Consider the following 7,840-nt stretch of genomic DNA (forward strand, 5'->3'; position numbering starts at 1 on the left):
TTATAAGAGTATGAAAAAAATAATATACTATAAACAATTGATTCAAAGATAATTATCAGTATAATGATTTCACAATGATCATGATTTCTACATATAAATGAATTAATGCAATACTGTCTTTATTATGTATACTAGGGATAATATAGGGACCAGAAGTAACCTGACAGGCATAGATATTACTGACATAAGCAAGGACTTATGCTCCATTAGATATTTTTGAAATTTTATATTATGGAATATTTACCTTGGAATTGGTTGCTTTGTGCTAAATTTAATGTTGATATTGATGAGAATACACTTTCAAAAACTTGAAATTTGAACACTTGTCATTAACCAGTTAATATTTTGTAGGAAAAAGATGTTATAAGGTTGCCCAAATCATGAGATATTGCCTGAAAATATTTATTGTAAAAATGACATATTTTCCATTCTGAATTCTCTTTGAAGCTCCATTTGTCTTCTCTAATGAGAGAAGAAGGTTACAGGTAATCAAACGTATTTATTTTACTTTTGCAGAATTCTTGTAATTTTCAGACTTCACATATACAAAAAAGTATTTTTTTGATGTGTTTATAAAGAGAATTTTTTTTATAAAGAGATTTGCTAAGAAAATTAAAAGTTTATAGGGCATCAAATAATTTTAAAAATAAACTAAATGATATTTAGAGAGAATAGTACTTGAAAACTGCCCCTAATAATTTTCCTATAGTTTGAGTCATTGGAATATGTCAGTAAAGTATATGAACCAAATGATAAAGAGGAGCACTGTAAAACTTGCCTGGAACAGCAACAAAGAACTTCACCAGTATTTGCCATCTAAAATTCTAAAATTGCAATTTTAGACATAATTCCCTTAATAATGGTTTAAAATTTTTTAACTATTTAAACCAGACTGTTACAGTTAAAACTGTGTAAAGCCAGGAAGTAGATGTTCCCATTATAATCTTTACTTAGCACTGTAAATTATTAATTTATCAGATTTTTAAATCAGCTTTTGTACACAGTTTTGCTTTTGCATAGTATTGAACAATATAGCTCTATTACAATTTAGCCATTTATTGTTGGGTGTTTGTATTGCTCTTTGCTTTTCATTTTTATAAATAACAGTGCAATTAACTCTTTGTCCAAAATGTTTTTTTTTACACAATGCATTTTTACAATTTATCTATAGGATTGTTTTGAATATCCCTCCTTATGATGGGTTCTTAGAAGTGGGATTATGAGTTTGCCTTATGATATTTTTAAAGTTCTTGAAAACATTCTTTAATTGCTTTTTGAAGGACTTTTTTTTTTTTTTAGAGCAGTTTTAGGTTCACAGCAAAACGGAGCAGAAAGTACTAAGAGTTCCTATATGTACTCTGCTCCCACACATGCACGGTCCACCTCACATTCTGCACCAGAGTGATACATTTGTTACAGTTAATGAAACTGCAATGGTATATCATTATCATCCAAAGTCCACGGTTTACATTAGAGTTCACTCCTGTGTATTCAACAAGTTTGAACAAATATTTAATGACCTGTATCAACTATTGTAGCATCAAACAGGATAGTTTCACTGCTCTAAAAATCCTCCTTACTCTGCCTATTCATTCTCCCCTTCCTCCTAACCTCTGGCACCATTGATCTTTTGACTGTCTCCATAGTTTTGCCTTTTCCAGAATGCCATGTGGTTGGAATCATACAGTATATAGCTTTTTCACATTGGCTTCTTTCACTTGGTAATATGCATGTAAGTTCCCCCCAGATCTTTTTAGGGTTTGGTAGCTCCTTTCTTTTTAGCTCTGAATAATATTGCATTGTTTGGATGTACCACAGTTCATCCATTCACCTACTGAAGGACATCTTGTTACTTCCAAGTTTTGGCAATTTTGAATAAGGCTGGGGTATACACCTGTGTGCAAGATTTTGTGTGGACATAAGTTTTCAGCTTCTTAGGATAAATACCAAGGAGCAAGATTGCTGGATTGTATAGTAAGAATATGTTTAGTTTTGTAAGAAACTGACAAACTGTCTTCCAAAGTGGCTGTACCATCTTGTATTCTCACCAGCAGTGAATGAGAGTTCATGTTGCTCTACATCCTCCTCAGCATTTAGTGTTGTCAGTATTTTGGATTGTGATCATTCTAGTAGTTATGCAGTAGTATTTCATTGTTTTCTTAATTTACTATTCCCTGATGGCATATGATGTTGAGCATCTTTTCATATTTATTTGCCATCTGTATATCTTCTTCAGTAAAGTGTTCAGGTCGTTTGTCCATTTTTAAATTGGGTTGCTGTTTGTTCTTATTGTTGAATTTTAAGGGTTCTTTGTATATTTTGGATAACAATCCATTATCAGATATGTCTTTTGCAAATATTTTTTCCCAGTTTGTGGCTTGTCTTCCAAGTTTCTTTTTCAAACAATTTGTTCTATTATGATTTGGTTTCAAATACCAGGAACAAGTTGAGCAAAAAATAATTGTTTATTATTAGGTGATACAGAGGATTCTTGGAACTCACAGAGGTCAGGCCATAGGGAGGGACTGAATAGAAAATGAAAGCCATCTGCCACATCTCTCTGACTCTCCTATCTCCTTTACTCTGTGTCTCTCACTTTTTAACTCTCTACAACACAACCTATGTTGAGTCCATCTATGGCCACCCCACAGATCTCCAGATCACATCTTAAGCTCTTAACCAAAGAGATTATTTTGCCATTTCTCAGTCTACATTTACGAGAGAAACATTCTGATTGGCCATGGCTTTTGTTGTGTTCCAGAAGCACAACGTGGTTCCCTGTGTCCACATTTGTGAATGGATTGGGTTGCATTGGAAGCGTTCAGGCATTTGTAGACAATGAAGGATGGATTGCTACCTGGGAAGACACCCTTAAAATGTGACTGATGCTGTTCTGCAATTTCATAATAGCCTCAGTAGAGTAAAACTTACATTTTTGTTGCTTTCTCAATGGTATTAATAAACTAAATTTTAAACACTTAACTCTATTAGTCACTTAAGACAACAGCATTTTATTAATTTAATTTGCATTTTTATTGTTAATATGCTATATTTTCATATTTATATTAGCTATATGTATTTATTGTTTTGTTAATAACAGATGTTATGTTTTACCTTTTTACTTAATATTTATTTTTATTATCAATTGTATGTGTTTTTAAAATATATTAAAACATTAATTTTAATTATCATTGTTTCATTTTCATTGTTTCCATCATTTCATGATTAAATTTTTTTAAATTTCTTGTTTGTCTTTTAAATTTATATTGGATATTGACATACATAATGTTTTGTCCATGAACTAAATACGTTGATCTTTTCCTCTGTGCATTTCTTAGTGATTTTAAGTTTTAAAATTCTCTTTTGTCTAGAGGTTTTGTTTTTGTTTTTGTTGTTTTTTGTTATTTTGGAGGCTTAAAAAATTCCTCTTAACATTTTAAGCTGGTGTATGCATTATGTTTTTAGAGTTGATTTATTTAAAACTTTTTTCTACTGAGATATAATTGATATACAGCACTGTATAAGTTTAAGGTGTACAACATAATGATTTGACTTATATACATAATGAAATGATTACCACAACAAGTTTACTTAACATCCATCATCCCATATAGATGCAATATTAAAGAAATAGCCAAAAAAATTTTTTCCTTATGATGAGAACTCTTCGGACTTACACTCTTAACAACTTCATATATAACATACAGCAGAGTGAATTATCTTTATCATGTTATACATTACATCCCTAGTATTTACTTTTCTTTTAACTGGAAGTTTGTACCTTTTGACTACCTTCATCCAATTTCTCTTTCCCCTAACCCCCACCTCTAGTAGCCACAAATTTGATCTCTTTTTCTATGAGTTTTATTTGTTTTTGAAGTATAACTGACCTACAACACTATGTTAATTTCTGGTATAGAACATAGTGATTTGATATTTCTATACATTTCAAAATGATCACATTGATAAGTCTAGTTGTCATCTGTCACCATACAAAGAGACTACATAATTATTGACTATATTCCCTATACTATATATTTCACAACTGTGACATTTATTTTGTAACTGAAACTTTGTACTTCTTAATCTCCCTCACCTATTTCTCTCCTTCCACTCACCTCCCCTCTGGCAACCACCTGTTTTTCCTCTGTATTATGACTCTGTTTCTGTTTAGTTATGTTTGTTCATTTGTTTTGTTTTTTAGATTTCACATCTCAGTGAAATCATACAGTATTTGTCTCTCTCTGCCTGACTTATTTCACTTAGAATAATACACTCTTGATCCATCCATGTTGTCACAAATGGCACAATTTCATTCTTTTTATGGCCGAGTAATATTCCACTGTATACATACACCGTATCTTATTCATTCATCTATTGATGGACACTTAAGTTGCTTCCATATCTTGCCTGTTGTAAATAATGCTGCAATAGATTCATTTATAATTGCTTAGATACTAATGAAAATTATAGCATAATTTGAAAGCTATCAGATAAATAAGAAGAAAAATCCACTTCAAGTTAAGGTAATAAAAGAAAATATAGCAGACGTCTTGGTGAGGCACATTTGTTAGTTTGGCTCATTCACTGTAGCTTCTCTTCAATTAAGTAAACAATTATTTTTTAAAAATAAACTGAGTTTTGACAGAATAATCACATTTTGACAAAAATATATAAACCCAGAAAAAATGCTGTTACGCTATTAGGAAACAATACTCAAATCTATTTGTCTCCAGATAATAGAAGTGAAATCTTTTTTTCTTTTTCACATCTTTTTTCTTAATTTTTCTACATTTTTGCACGAGTTGAGAAATAAAGTAACAGTTCAGCATGTAGATAGATTTTGGAGCCAAAATCTTTGGGCTTGAGCTCAAGCTTGACACCTTAATAGCTATGAAGTGACAGGAAATTAACTTCACCTTACAGTGTCTCTGTTTACTTTTTCTATAAAATGGATATAATACTAATAAGTTCTCTATAAATGTTAAGAATTATTAATGTGAATTTTAAAATAAACATTTATGCTTATTAAGCCTATGTGCTTTATGGTTATTATTTTCTTTGATCCTCACATTAATCCAGCAACCTAGGCACTGTTTTACAGACTGGGAAACTGAGGAATAGAGAGGTTAAAGACTTACCAAAAGTCATACAGTAAGTAACGGAGATGGTATAGGAACCCAAGCCATCCATTTAAAGCCGGAACAAGCTACATAATACTGCCTTTTATTGTATAAGGAAAAGGTGTATTGATTTTGAGATTTATTAACTATAGTTTCCTGACTCTTTCTACGTATCTTTATATTTAGACTTTTTGCTTGTCACATGACTTCAGGGAGAAAACATGGAAAAAGAGCTAATTCTCTACAAGATGTAGTATTCTCACCTTCTCAGCACATGGGTCTCTGTATAAACCTATATTAGTTCCCAGGTGTATTACATGAATAATGTAGATATTATTTCTTGTGGGGTAATGGATTGGCACTACTAAATAATTTAACCCTATTCAATATGTTCAATTAATGTTAATATTCTTTCTTTACCAATTTGTAATTCAAATCACTTTGAACTAATTAGAATTTATATATATATATATATATATATATATATGTTACATATGTTCTCTCTATATATAAACAGAGAGAGAGAGAGAGGAGAAGGAATTAAGATGGGGGATTCCCATCAGGATATGAAAATGAATCTAAATTAATTTATTCAGTTAGTGTAAGTGACAATAAAATGTAGTATTCCCACAACTCAACATTTGAGAAGATGATAGATTTTACTCAAAGCAGTTTTTAAAGAAAAGATTATACAGACATATGGCTTGAAAAGAAACTCTGTTACATTGGAAGCTGACATTATTCAAAACATGCAGCAGTCATGCATGTCATATTTAGCTCTTTGTTGATTGTGAAAGCAGCAACGAATGTGTGCATTATGCAGTTTATTCCTGCTTAAATTCTTTCGTATCCAGAAATCAAGGTTCTTTATTGCCCAAGGAAGAGATAATGTCAATGACTTGCAGCCTTGCTGAAGATGAATGCTTTCTTAATGCTGTCTAAAGGGTAAACTTGGTACTTATGGAAAATAAATGTCAAGGTGAGACACTGACTTAGGAATGATGCTCTTCCACAAGGGCCATATCCCTGTTGTACTACAGTTCATGGGTAGATTTATCATTTGCCTCGCTCACTTAATAGAGTAAGTCTTGTCTAAACAATGGACTGCTGCACTTGAATTAACTTAGTTGGAAAACATCTTTGCTCCAAGTTTCATTAGACAGCGTTAACACATGATGCACAGAGGTACGTTCTGGAGTGAGTAAATCTTTCACAAGAGGTGTTTGCTACTTGAACCTAAATTAGAAATTATATTGTTATTCCTTATACTCATGGTGTAAAAAAAAAGATTAGCTCCTTAGTAGTCTTATTGGGTGACACAAGGATATCATGTGGTGTAACAAGAAATGTATACAGAACACAGCAAATTAATTGATACTGTGCCGAGTGAGTCTGACTCCTTTTTTCATTTAGGTATCTCTGAAGATGAAAGAAGCAAATGCTTTCCTTAGTTACTGCAGTGAGATTATTTAATTATAATCATCTGGCTGTGGCTTAGTTCAGGACACAAGATAATCTAATGTAGGGGTTGTAGAAGGGGGACAAGGTAAACAGGGGTGCAAAGTAGGAGAAAGAAAGGTGTTTCATTTCCTCTGATAGAGATCAAAGGCTAAGTTTGATTATTTGGGATTGCCTCAGTATTTTGTGTTCTTTTTGAGGCGGGCTGGAATATGTCAACTAAAAAATTCAGTTATTTATGTGTGATTCCCAACATTTGCTAAAAAATATTTCACTCAAGTTAATGTGGTAATCATTTCATGATGCATATAAATAGTCAAATCATTATACTGTACACCTTAACCTTATACAGTACTATATGTCAATTATACCTCAATAAAACTGGAAGAAAAACATGTTCTTAAAGTGACAGTAAGCAAGGCATTATAGATCATAATGAAGAATTAGAAGGCTTTCAGAAGACAAATTAATACTATGTTCTGCTTTAAGACTACCTCTCCTGAAATGTTATCTATACCATTTACTCCTCTTCTGCTTATCCTATGCTTTGTTTTTTTTTTTTTTACTACAATGTTTATGCTGCTTTTATATTTCCTACTTATCAGGCAGCAATGTCATGAGCAGATAAAGTGTTTTTAAATTTGTGTGATCATTTGAGAAACAGATCTAATAACCTAAACTTTCATAAATCTATATTATTTTGAATCAGATGTGGCTATATCTATTTTCAGTCACTGATTAAAATGGGGGAAAAATGAATGGCTTGATGAATGTGGGAGAATTAAGTAGCAGCGTATCTAAATTTATTGAAAAACCCCAGTGCCTGGGGGTCATTATTTAAGAATAGTTCTGAGGGCTGCTCTTGGCTCACAGGCACACATTTCTGGTTAGTGTCCAGTTATTAGGAAAGAACATTCTTTTATTGTAAACAATGTTTTCTAATTTGAATACAGATTCAATTATTGTTTATTGAACATCTACTCTGTGACCCAGTTGTGCTAAGTGTTTTGAAATATATCATGTTACCCCAGCATATGTTACTTAATTGAGTGTAATTTTAACAATATCCAAGTGATTTTATGCTGATCTCTGTTCTATATTTTCCCGACATTGTTAGATATATAAATTTTAAATGTAAATTTGTTATTTATGTTTCTTTAGTTGAAAATACTTCCTTTATGTTTCTTGTAGTGTTACTATCACAGAAATATCTAAATATTCTGTCTTGTACTTACTTTAAAAATCTTAATCTCTCCACA

The sequence above is a fragment of the Monodon monoceros genome, unplaced genomic scaffold (assembly GCF_005190385.1).
Source record: "Monodon monoceros isolate NGI ecotype Baffin Bay Population unplaced genomic scaffold, NGI_Narwhal_1 Super_Scaffold_11, whole genome shotgun sequence".
NCBI lineage: Eukaryota > Metazoa > Chordata > Mammalia > Artiodactyla > Monodontidae > Monodon > Monodon monoceros.